We start from the raw sequence: 14022 nt of genomic DNA on the forward strand, positions 1-14022 counted from the left end.
ATGTGGGGGAAAAAATGATGTTTTGTGATCACAAAAATGACTGAATTTATATACTGATGATTATTTAACAAGCAGAAAACAACAAGAAGCAAGTAGTCTGATGTCCACTCTACAGCAAAATGATGATGTTAAAAAGCAAACATATATATACACCATCTTAAAGTGTGGTTGCTTCATAAACCAAATCTTAAAGTTACGTAAGTGTCTGGTTTATGAAGCATCCATGCTTCTGTGCAGCCTCCCTGATGATGACTTTTCACTGTCCCTTTAAAGCTGCTATGCTCTTTAACTCCACAGCAACAGAATGATCGTTTGTGCCTTTAGAGAGGTTTCTTTGCACCTGCGTTTTCTCTTTGTCTCTTTGTGACGCACACCTTCAAAGGCCCCTTCTCTGAAATGAGGTCTTACAAAAAGTGATGAGCTTTTACATGAACACTCCATTGTCTGCCAAATGCTTAACAAAGATCCTGCAATTGTGTGGCTGTTTGCACCTGTAACCCAACCCAGGCGGGGAGGTGCACCGACGTGCACTAGAGCAGCGGCCTCCACTTTGTTTTTGCGCCGCAGGCCCATTTTTATCGCAAACAGGTCAGCGTAGAGATAATCGTACAAAAATGAAATAAAGAAATGTATTTAATGTTAACATATCATAATAAAGTGACTCCGCTTTATTACTCCAGAGGTCTATATTTTAGTGCACGGTGCTTTGTGTCTCTGTGGCAAAGCAGTTTTGAGGGCTTTATGGCTTTGTTGGGTGGCTGGTCATCACATATTATAGAGAGGGTTTAGAGCAAGAGAATCACCTGTTGGGATAAACTCGTAGTTCAAGTTTATTTTCTTTAAATGCTTAAAAGCTTCCTTTCTATGGGCTTTGCTGGGGCTCACTTGATGGTTCCATCTCCCAGCATAACAACTGTAACAACGTGTGGAAAAGGTGTGGGAAAAAAAGACAGATGAAAGTGACAGGTAGACAAGCTTTTTTCTCCAAAAGAAATCACCCTGCAGCGATAGAGAATAAAATAACAGATGCAAACCTTTTTATTCTTTCAGGCCCAATACAGGTCCGAGGCACGGTGGTTGCACTAGAGTGCACATCAGCATTACCACTGCAAGGCTGGAGGTTACACCATCGTAAGACCACTGAAAAAAAAGTTCCAAGAAGTGCTGAGTTGCTCTGTCGTGATAGATAAACATGGATGCGTTGACGGGTGTTGGGTTGCTGTCTTGTATTGGTGACACCTCTCCCACAGATATCTTATTATCTCATCCACACCTGCCTGAAGAAGTGAATTGGATTTTTATTTTCATTCATTTTTGGCAGCATGTTGGCAGCATACAATTCTCAAGAATATTTAAAGCAAACATTTGAACTTACACAAAAAGGCAGGTCTGGGGCCAATACGCTGCAGGAAAAACAGAACAGAGCAGATTTTTATTTCACTCATGTCAGTTAGTATTTGTCATATCTCTATGACAACAATCCCACATTTTTCTTTTCCAGCTCAAACAGCTGATCAGTCACGTCAGTTAAACATAATAATGAGCTGTTTCTCCCTTAATTGCGTAACTCTTTATAGAAGAAAGACGGAACCCAGAAGGAGCGTCAAAACTTTATTGGATCGTATTTTCTCCTGTTTTGCTGTTTCCATAAATATTTCCTAATGTACTACGAATACTTCAAAATGTGCCTCAAAATACATTATGGAAACATGGTTACTGCCATGGAATTGTCATGTGTTGAAGTAGATACAGAGTAATGTGTCTTCAATGTAGCTTTTATTGAGCTAAATTGTGTATCAGCCACCTGAATACATCATATCTAATAGTAGCTGTAAGAGTAACTCCAATTGTATCTTTGTTTTGGACTCTACAGGCCTGGAACAGAAATGGATGGTTCTTTGGGGCCCAAACAGCTGTTTGACCAGCATACATTTGATTCTGCTGGAGATGTGGGCGCTGCTGTAAACGCAGTATCAGCAAAAACCAAACAAGCTAAAAGAAACGGGACTTTTAATGTATCTTCTTGAGGGTGAAGAAGAGCCCGTCAGCTGACAGGAGAGGACAGCTCCACTCGCACTGTACTTGTTTTCATAAACTGCTTCACATATACTCGCGTATATTCGTACTTCTCATTTAATCTCATTGTTTATGTAAAAGAAATGGAGGCGCAGTGCAGTTTTAAAGAGAAACCCTATTTGTAGTCCTTTAAAAACGTTTACATCTGTCTTCAGCATGCCTTCACTCATGAGTCCCCACGGCCTGACATGAGGGATGGTGAGGTTTCACCTGAGGAAGAACGCATTCTCCCTCATTACTCTTCTCCTTTTCTCTCTCTCTCTCTCTCTGGGTTTATTCTAGTATATCGTCCTTATCCAAGGTTTGTGAAATGTGGTCATTGATTAAGGGGATTAGGTTAATGGTTGTTGACTAGTTGTTGGTTGTTAAGTGCTAAAGCACTTCCTTTCCAACTATAGTTGTAAAAATACCAGCTGATGGTTGTAAAAATACCAGCAGTAAGGGATCAAAAGTCTCTTTGTCTGTAATGTGGAATTCTCTGGGAAAATAAACCCTATACAAGGAGAGCGTTGGAGCTGAACGAGGGGGGATTCTACAATTGGAACCTGAAGCTCCGTCAGATTCAGCAAGAGTTTCTGACGCTGTTCTTTCTTTTGATAAACCTTTTTAAATGCCGGAGAAGGCTTGTCAGCGGTGATCATTTCTTTTCTTCAGCGCATCAATACACAACATTATCCTCTCCGTTCATGACGCGGTCGAACGATGGGGTAATCTGAGTGACAGCCGCGGTTGCCATTTCAAACGGCAGGAGATGCAGCAGTCAGCTGCATCTCCTGGTGTGTCACGTGGCTAAGGGGTGGGTGGGTGGATGGTGGGGGGGGATTAGAGCGATTTATTCCTCCCGTGCTCCTTTGGCACTGGCATGATTATGATACCATAACACAAGGTGCCATAAAGAAAACGCTGTCAGCTAAATGAAGAGCAGAGTCCTGAAATGTGCTCCGCATTATGCAATCAATCACGCCTGTCAGGCGTGTGGCCCTCGATCAAGACCGCCGTCACTGTCAGCTGTTAGCTGTTTCTCCCCGGTCTCTGACTTTCTTTTTATTCCCGTCTGGTCTTTTCTGTAAGCTTCTGGGCCATTTTGGCTGTTTTCTCAGGCGGCCACAAGTCTCCCACCTACAATACCTCATGTGAGCGCTGATAAGAGGTGAGGAATTACCAAACATGCCGGCCACATGCTGGCTGAGATCACACACACGGGGCTTGCCTCTAATATTTCACAGGGAGGAAGAAAGGGATGCATGCATCATCCTGACAGAGCCAGAATGGAGAGAGACATCCCTCTGTTATCTCCACACACACACACTCTGTCAGAGATTTATAGTACAAGGCTTTAATGGTACCCTCGCATACCTCGTTCTCTCTTTCTCTGTATGCCTCTCTCTCGCAGACACACAAATCATCCATCAATCATTCATCTTCTTCTTATGTTTTGTAAATCTTCCCCTTATCTTCTGTCCGTTTCACACCTCCTCTCCTTCTCATTCTCTTTCACCCTCCTCCTTCCCCTAACCCCCCCGACCCCCCCTTTCCTTTGCACCGTTTAATTTAAAGAACGGTAAAAATAAAGATGTCAGATTCGGCACCGAGGGGGAAACGGGACTTTTAATGTACCTTCTTGAGGGTGAAGAAGAGCCTGTCAGCTGACAGGAAAGGACAGCTCCACTCGCACTGTACCTGTTTTCATAAACTGCTAAGTGTTCCCAATAAATGACATGCTGACAGCAATAGATGACTCGCTAATAGGGAGTGGTTAAACCTTACACACAGACCGTTTACCCATGAGATTTATGGAGAAGTGCAGTCAGAAAAGGCAAGGCTGAGCTCCCTTTATCCCCTGTAGAAAGTGCCTGCTGTGAGCTTGCATTCTCATATTGTGCATGTGCAGGTAATAGGTTTGCATTCCTCCATGTCCGTGACTGAGGTGCTGGACTAAGCTCCCAACCCTGGTCCACTGCTGCAAGCGTGCACACTTCTGTGTGAACAATAGATGGGTTAAGAGCAGAGAACAAATTTCCCCATACGGGATCGATAAAAAGGAAAACAAATCCGGGGTGCAATGAGATTTCTAATTTGAAAGGAGATTACCCGCAGATGCTGAACTTCAGAGATGGTCCACAAATTATATCAAGTTATAGGGAATAAACTCCATCACACATGCCGAGATCCACCCAGGCAAGACACAGAAAGAGCTTTCACAGTGGCGGCAGTGAGCCGCTGGATGGGTGGAACAGCAACAGGCAGCGATAAGAGGCAGCCACGATGAGCACTGGTGGACAAATAAAATGTGTGAGACTCAGCGTGAGGACATTAGAGACAATGTGCTTAAAATGAAAACTAGTTTGTTCTGAAAAAGAGCATTTTCGCATTTTGAACAAGTTAATGTAAATGGTAGTATGCATTCAAGTTATAGTTACACTCACATTGACCATACAATGTTCTTCTGGGAAACATTTGGACCTGATATGTATGTGGATGTTACTTAGACATGTAGCACCCTAACCCTTAAACTAACCCTAACCCTAACCCTAGACCAGACCAGGCACCTTAGTGAAAAACCTACAGAGAATCATCATTACATTTAGATGTGTTGTGTCTAAATGTCTTGGTTCTCTCCACCCCTGTCTCCTCAGCAGGCAGCTGTTTCAGCACTGAAGCTGTGGATAGATCCATTGCTGTCCAGTTACAAGGCTCTGCAGCACGCTGACAAATGTGTCCCCTAACTGGTGGAGCATTTAGCAGCTAAGAAGCCAGATCCCTTGCGAGTCTGGGTTAAACTGGGGTAAAAGGAAAGTCAATATTGGACTAACATTCATCAACGGGACACAGACATTGTTCCAAATGAATGAAAACGCTGCTCCATGCTTTTAGATGTGTAAATACCCGTTTCAACAACTACATTTAAAGGTGAACATTTGTTAAATTGTCTCATAGTCACACAAAAAAATGCATGCAGGGGTAGGTAAGTGCAATTTTAGACATCAGTCTGTTTCAGCAGTGTCTTTAAGTAACTTTCAGAGGGAGCTTTGCAGAATACTGTGATACCAAACCTCCATTAACCAATGAAGATTTGAAGCAAGTTCATCAATAGGTTTATGGCAGATCTGACTAATGTTTTTCAAGGTACATTCAAGATTAAAACATAAAAGTGATATTAATAGGACTGAAAATAAAAGTACAGAATGGAATATAGCACAGTAATAAATCGCAAGGAAAAAAAACTGTCTGTGAATATTAGAAATTTGGATTTAAGACTAGATGTAAATTAAGATGTAAGGAAGAAGTTATCAATCAAGCAGCACTGTCCTAAAAAAAGGCCTCATTCAGCCATTAGTTAATAAGTTCATAAAGGTTTATCAGGGCACTGTACTAATGTCATGAACATAAGACTTTTACATTAAATTCATTTCTATGTTTTCTATATATATATATAGATATATAAATATAATTGACAAAATATTAGTTAATCCAATCAATCTGTGATCGAAATATGGCTATTTATTTATTTATTTTAAATGTCTGTGTGTGTGTTGGTAAATGTACCCTGGTGAATTATGCTGATGCCTGAGTACACAGCACTGCTTGCAGCTAAAACAGCTGGAAGGGAACAATTGCTTCCTCTTGACCTTCTTGCAGAGGGTTTATATAAGAGAGAGGAGGAGTGTTTTTGTGTGTAAAATCTGTGTGATTCCCCGTATCTCCACCGAACACACCTCGGTTACTTCAGTGCAAAGAGCCGCCCTTTTGGGGGGAGAACATCTCAACGTGCTCTCAGAGTCTGATCAGTGACCCAGATTGTGTGTGTGTCTCATTTCTTCTGTGAATGATGTCTTCACAGTTATTGATTATTTGGAGAAAACAATAACTGCCCATCAATTTTTCCTTTTTATTTTCCCCCTGAACATCAGTTATTTTCTGTATGCAGGAGACGTTTCGCCCCCATCCTACAATCACGCGGCAACACACACTTTGCACTCTCACATACGCACACCCTCTCGCCCTTCAATACAGCCCTATAATTTGCCAGATGCGGTGAATCGCTGGTTACTATGGCAACTACAAGAGGGAGAGTTTTTCGTTTTGCTCAATTTTGGCAATAGGGTTGCACACTGACACACACATAGTCATCGTCATGTGATCATGGCCGAGGCACTGAATGGAGGAATGAATCAAAAGGCAGCTCTGCGTCTACAGCCAATGGATTTTGACTTTAGGTGTTGGTGACAGCGGTGATTGGCCATGTGGAAATCATCCCATGACGAAGTGATGGTTGTTCATTTTCACGTGCAGGTGGACGGTAGGAGCCTGCTGAACGCAAACACACCCTCAACCACAGACACACAACTGCACAGCATGCAGGCCATCACAAATATGGATGAGCAAAGCAGATTATTTGAACGAGGAGGCTGGTGAGAAACAGAATGAGCTGAACTGACACTAACGTCCTCAGACAAGCTCTGTGAGTCACAGTGTACAAACACACACGCGCACACACACACACACACACACACACACACACACACACACCAATGTAGGCAAATGCATTGCTGGATGCAAATACATTCTGATTAACCAAGAGTTAACAGTTTATAATGGATTTTCTGAAATGCCACTCTAAGATGCTCCACGTTGTAATTACTGCGGTGCCATTTAAAAAGACACAACCTTTTAAAAGCTAAATGAAATTTGCCATTTCCAAAATAAAGCCCAAGTCATGCACAAAAAAAATGGGTTAGTGCTGAGCCAATGAAAGGAGAAGGATTATCCTCTCTCTCTCTCTCTCTCTCTCTCTCTCTCTCTCACACACACACACACACACACACACACACACACACACACACACACACACACACTGCTGCGTCTGGTTGGAGCTGATAAGAGGAATTTTTTTCCCCCCTCAGGGAATCAAGCGAAAGGAAAACACGACGGAAGGAGATGCAGAGTGAGGGGTGGGCAGGCGGGGGAGGCTGAGAAAAAAAACAGTGGGTGGGTGACAGTTGAAAGTTGAAGCGCGTGTGTGAGCGCCGCCCCCACCGTCGCCTACAGTAACTACATGATGCTGTTTTGTTTGCAACCCATGAACATGGCCGTGTGTGTGTGTGTGTGTTGTGTGGTTCCAGCTGCTTTACAGGCTGCTTTAGGGAAATGGCAGCTAATCAATAAACAGCATGTAGACACGTGCACGCGCACTGCTGCATCCTACAACCGATCAGTTTCTTGAGACCTTGCCACAGTGATCTCAGTTCAGAGATGCCCTTCTTCCCAAAACATTTTATTTGGAAGGTTTGAAAGAGTCCTCTTTTAAATGAACCTTCAGAGCCCTATATAGCATATGTTTGAGTGGAAAACAAATTGAAGTCTAAACTTTGAAATTCATTCGAGCACCGGATAAAGCTTCTCATCTGGAACTCTTTCCGCTTTCCACAAAACAACAATATAGAGGAAACTCTTTGTCCTTGATTTAGCCTTCAGAATTCACCGCACACCCCCAAAGCCTCTGTATCCCATGCATGTCTTTGTCAGAATGGTGCGTGGGCGTCTTACGTACGTCTGACGACTTCCACCCTCACCACGTCACACTGTCAGCCTGACGGAAAGCCTTCCCTCCCTGCCACTTCTGCTCCCCGTCAACCTAAGCAAATTCCTATTTGGACGGGGTCTGCTTTGCAGGGGCTGGAGCTCTGGCCAATCAGAAGCCAAACTTTGAGGCAGGAATTTGCATAAATCTGCATGGCTAATGTAGTGTGAAAATCCAAGGAGTGACAGTGTGACTTCCCCTCTTCCCGGTGATAATATAATAGAACAACTGACCTTCAACTAAAAACATTAATGGCCTGATAAATCCATCCATTTGCCTTCCAGTCAGATCGTGCGTAAAACAAACTGCATTTGTTTGTGTAATTGCCCATGAGCAAAGAAGATGGAGGGAAAAAGAGGTGAAGAGAAAGTGTGTGTGTGAGAGAGAGAGGAAAACTAGCGAATAAACAGAAGAGAGATGGATGAGTCTATTAAAGAAAGAGCTAATCCAGGCTATTAGGAATCAGAGTGAAGGAGTGTAGGAGAAGGGGATACATACGGTGGGTTAATGGCTCTAAATACAGACCTAAATCGTCTAGGAGACTGTTGGAGATTATTATGAATGCACCCAGGGGCACCACTAGGAATTATAGGCACCAGAACGACTCTGAAGGCAAACTTCTACTTTAGCCAGCGCGCTTTCACACATTCACTGATGATCATACAGCTCACACACTTTATAGAAAACACAGCAACTGACCTGATTAGTTATAGTAGCACATTCACTGACTGTTATCTTTACAGTCCAAGAATGACTAATGTTGAGGCTGCAAATCTAGCTGCATGTTACAAACACCGCAGCATTTCATGTACCACACACCGATTAGACATAACAATATGACCACCTTTGTAATGTTGTGTCCCTTGTGCTTCCAAAACAGCTGTGACTCTGCTGCCATCAAGGAGTGTCATTGCTATGGGGTGGGGATGTCTGGTCTGGTCTAGGTGGGTGCTACATGTCTAAGTAACATCCACATGAATGAATGCCAGGTCCAGAAGCTTCCCAGCAGAACACTGTATCGCAACAAGATTGTCAATGTTATGTAATTAGTTTGCACAGCTGTTCTTTTTTTTTCTACATACAAACATTCATTAACTTGATTTCATTCATCATAAAATTAATGAAGCTCAAAAACAAAATATACCTGGGGTACAAGAGTCAAGTTGTCATCTGAGAAAAGATCATGTAAATGAAGCAACAATAATGTGTGAAGGGGACTTTGACCTTAGCTGATGAAACTGTATTTTTCTCCTCAATTTTTGTGCTTGTTCTTCTGAAGTTAAAGTTGTACAAATGTTTTCCACGGAGTGTCTTGCACACCATCAGTCTCTAATATTGTCTATAATGTGTCTATAATATTATCCGTTAGCTGTTGCCACAGGTGACGCTCTAGTACTTCTAGTGCTTCTGGTGCTTCATCCTAAATTTTCTAACTTTTCAAGTGCCTCAGCGAGGCTTTTTTGAGGCTGAGTAATTTCTTTCCATGTTCACATTCCAGATCCAGCCCCCACATTCAAAATACTGATCTTGCTGACGCTGGTGGTCTTCCGTTTCTTTGTGAAAACAACAAAAACTTATCCCTATGAGTAGATCAAGGTGCAGCATGTCAGCTGTTCTTTCTGAGGTCAGTCTCTAAGGCCTTGGACAAGTTAGACTATCTGCACTCTAATTTCAGCTGCATTGACATTTCCAGATAACTTTCTATCACAGAGAGACCTTCCATCTTCAGCTCTTTGGAGGCCTTGATGAGGGAATCCTGCTGACAGAGCAGTAACCCTGGAGAGGCTGGCTACACATGGATACTGAGGGCTCTCAGACCTTGGTAACATACACATACAAATACTATACGTGTACACATCACTGCAAACCTCTGCAGGTGTTCATGTTATATTGGGACACTTCCACACAAGACATTTGGTAGCAGGAAGATTAACAGTAACATCACTGAGTCATTTTAGAGGATGTCTTATGCAAATTCCTTATAAGGCACAACAGGACAAATTCAAAAGATGGATTTCTGAAAAAAATCGAATCCTGGAAAACAGTTTTCGCGTCACTGTGATCTCACTTCCAGCCTGGTTGTGGATTGGGTGAGCGGCCGGGCCAAAGATCACATTTGGCAAATCAGAATGCAGCGCGTCACATTCATTGACGCAGAAATGAGTCCACATCCTCAGAGCTGGAGGTTGTGAGGAGTACAGTGAGAGGGAGCACGGTAAACAACTAGGACAGACGTACACACACACACAAAGACACACACAAATACATGGTAACCATAGTGGACAAGCTTTCGCTTTCCATTAAGTTCAATGCTGCCCTGAGGTAGGGGTAAAAATACTTCAGCGCAACGAGAGGGGCTGAAACAACACCATTGTGTGTGTCTGCAGCAGTGTGCGCTTACGATGCGCTGGTTATCCTCTGCAAATTATTTTAATTGAGAAAATGAGTGCTGTTTTGCGTTAATAAAATCCTTAACAATTTCTTAAAGAAATCAAAACATTTTTTGGTGGAAAAACATCTGAAAACACACTGGTTTAGTCACATAATCTCTTTAGCAAATTAACTGTATATTAACAGAAACTGTTGCAAGAAGGATTTCTAAGCCCCTGAGTCACTCTGGAAATGTTTGAGAGCATGTGTATGTACACAGAGGCATTATACAGAACATGTGTGGGTGTTTAATCCCCTTAAAGGCAGTTCGTGCCTAAACACCCCTCCTGACTTAGACGTGCATTACACAATCTGTGTATCTTATGCCAACTTTTTATAAAGAGTATTAGCTTCTTGTCAAAAGTTAGATGAGACACTGCTCTCATGTCTTAAATAAAAGGTTAGTGTTGGAAAAAGAAAGAGGTCAAACTGTCACACAAGATATTCTCTGTTATCCTGTCCACACAATAGCAGGAGGAAGGTCCCACAGATAGGGCATGGAGACATGCAACCTACAGCTCCTTTGTTATGACTAGTTAAATTCCAAGGAAGCTGACAGCCTGTCTCTCTAACAAGGTCGTCTCCCTTCCAGGACAGGATCTACTGTATAAAACTAAAAGCAGCGTCACTATCATCAGTCGATTCTGTACTTGCTGTTGTGCATTTATCAACTCTTTGCTGCAAGTAAAAATTTGAAACAAGACTCTGGTGACTCTGTCGTTCTTGATAACGAAAAATTCCCTAACAGTTCATACCAGCGGCTTAGTGTTACAAGTTCAGAAAGGAGGATTCCAATGCAAGACACAGCGGGAAGGTGATACTTCACATCTGGAGGAGGTATCAAGGGGCGAAACAGAAAAAAAAAGGGAAAAAAAAGATGGAGTGAGGCCTTGAAGAGGCTGGTGAGCAGGACAACTGGAAACCCTTAGTGAATGTCTGGAGCGTAACATGGACACTATTGAGTCTTTCCCAGATGTCCAGTGTGCTGGACTGAATGGCTGATTGGCACACTTGAAGGGTATGGAGGCAGCCTGGGCATTGATCGACTATGGAAGAGGTAGGGGTTTTGGAAGGAAACCGAGGATATGAAGCTGGCAGGAAGTTAGGCCATTAGATAAGAGAATGTGTACTTATCAATCACTTGGTCAGATATGTACTTTGAACTGGAACAGTACTTGGGTACAGTCAAGAGCACAAGTACAGACAAGAACATATTGAGAAATGTCCATTGTCTGACCAACCACTAGCAGGCTCAAGAACAGGATGGAGCTCTAGGCCAGAAGGCCAGGAGCTGACTAACTCGCAAACTAAAAAAAATTGCCGTTTGTGTTGCTGCTGTTAGAGCTGGTGGCTAGCTGAACTCACTACCCAATAGTTACTGAGTCAGGAGCTAAGGCGTGTAGGCTGCAGTGGTGGTGTCTTTATGTAAAAGACACCACCACCCAATTGAGGTCAATGGCTTCAAGGCAAGCTGAGAGAACAAAACGTTTTCTTCTTCAAAATCAGGTAACAAAACTAAGTAAAGTATAAAGAGAAAACAAAAGATAAAAGGGGGAAAAAAAAGAAAATCAAACAAAGACTAGGAACAAATCATAAATGCATGAGGAACACAGGCCAGGGGGACTCACTAGGAACACAGGTGAGGGTGAGGACTGACAAACTGACAAAGACAGACGCAGAACCGCAGGGCTACATACACCAGCCATCAGGAAACCACAGGCATAGAAAACAAGACAAGACAAAGACTAGAAGTAAAACATGACATATAGAGCAAGGAACTTTCAAAATACAACAGGAAAGTTTCAATAAGAATCCCAAATCAGTAAACCTGATTCATTTAAAACAAGAAGCAGGATAGGCAGTTTTTAACATAACGTAGCAAGATCTACCTACCCTTTAAATACCACTAATTGACCTGGTATGTTCCTTTTGCCTAATCTGCACACAACTAGTGAGCTTCAGACGTAAAGGCAGGCATTTTGTTGCCTATTGTCTGAGTCAGGCTTATCATTTCCTTCATTTAATCTACAGATATTCAGTGGTATCAGTCTTCTAACAACTGTACGTACTTCCAGTACTGGTGTTATGTAAGTCAAAACTTCCTGAGTTTGCATGCATTTGTGGTCATTTTGCCCACACACACACGCGAGCACAAACATGCGCACACACACACAGTAGAGATTTGCCAGTCACCAGTAAATTGATGCACTGTGATTAGAATGTCCCTACAGTCACCCATTGCAAGTAGGAACCAAGTGCTCCCTATTTAACTGACACAGTAACATCACTATGTATTTATTTACATGCGTATTTACATGCGTACGGAGTATTTTTTTGCACTTGCAAATTTTCTTTTGTGCACACCTCACTTTAGCGATTGTCACACTGTTTCACACTGGTAAATATTAAATACCTACAGTATACCTGTGATGTGATGCACACAACAAATAACACAGTAAGGTGGCCTTCTCTCACTTCCTTATTCTAAATAACACAGCTGTATTCTGCTTCCTTATTTGTACACCACCAAACACAGATATATCTCCTCCTCTTCTATCCCAGGTCTGTTCCCAGGCTCCTTTTGATGAATCACCACATTAAATGTAGCCATTCTTGGCGCACCACACTTCCCTCTGCTTATTGGTTTCAGATAAAACTGCAATATTTCCATTCATCTATTTCCGTTTGTCGATGTTGTGCGCAGCATTCGACCACGCACATGCCACACACACTCATATGCGCACGCAGGTCTGTGCACAGTGATACACACACGTCTTCTTTCTGTTTGGTCGTTAATAACATGCTGATGGCAATACTGGGGTTACTGACCCATAGCCAACCCATTAATCAAACAATACAACAAGCATATGATCATAATAAATATGCTCAAGATGAATGTCTTACAGTCAGGAGAATGGACCCTCTTCTTCCCAGAAACTGAGGCCAGAGGGACATAAGAGAGAGAAAAGATAGATAAGATGAAGCTGAGGCATTTGCACAAACAATACAGTCTCCTCTGTTTGACAGGTCAGTGGAATTTGCCTCCAGACAAAGATGACATCCTTGCAAAATCAAATCAAACAACAGCTTCTCTGTATTCTCCATCTCTACACATGCCAGCTAACTACTTGCTGCTGTCCATGTTCACTCATTAGGCAAGGATTGATTGGCTTATATGTGATATAAACAGGTCTGCACACTATCACTGGACTGCCGAGTGCCTTAAGTAATCCATGCACTACAGTAGATTTGGTGAAATATTAAAGTGGTGTTCTCCTGACCTCTAAAGGCAGAGTGGTAAAACTACAACACCCTTCCCATTTCACTTCCATTTATTTTAGAATTTGAAGGTGTGGGAAATTATTCTAGATTTTCTTCCAGGCTGCATACCATTGTGTTCAATCAGACTTGTCATGCATTTATTTTTGTTGTTTATTACATACCTGACATACCTGTACAATACATCTATGTATGATTCGACACTGGGGCGCATGCTTTGTTCTTGTATCTGTTCATCAAAAGAAGAAGTTACATTAAAATGAATGAAAATGAGCTTAAAGTGTAGTCTTTGAAAATAGGACACTGTGTATTGGCACAGTTGTCACTCCTACACCTTTCATCCACTTTGGATGTATGTCAGACTGCTTTGCTGTGTTTAGCCTAACAGGAAGAAATCCTTTTGTTGTAACTGCAAATGACCAACCTGATGTAGACTTTAAGACATATAAGTATTATTATGAAGAAATAGTACAATAATAAAGAAAATAGAAGCTTGTGAGCTATCACCTCGCTGTGACATCTCTGTGTTAGTGTCCATAAAGCACAAGCTAAAAAAAGAAAATATAAAAATACACAGAAACACATTACTTGTACAAGCGCACATAGTGACATAGCAGAATGACACAATGACCTTTTGTTAGAAAGGACATACTGAC

This window comes from Mugil cephalus, chromosome 7, assembly GCF_022458985.1.
Source record: "Mugil cephalus isolate CIBA_MC_2020 chromosome 7, CIBA_Mcephalus_1.1, whole genome shotgun sequence".
NCBI classification, from domain to species: Eukaryota; Metazoa; Chordata; class Actinopteri; order Mugiliformes; family Mugilidae; genus Mugil; species Mugil cephalus.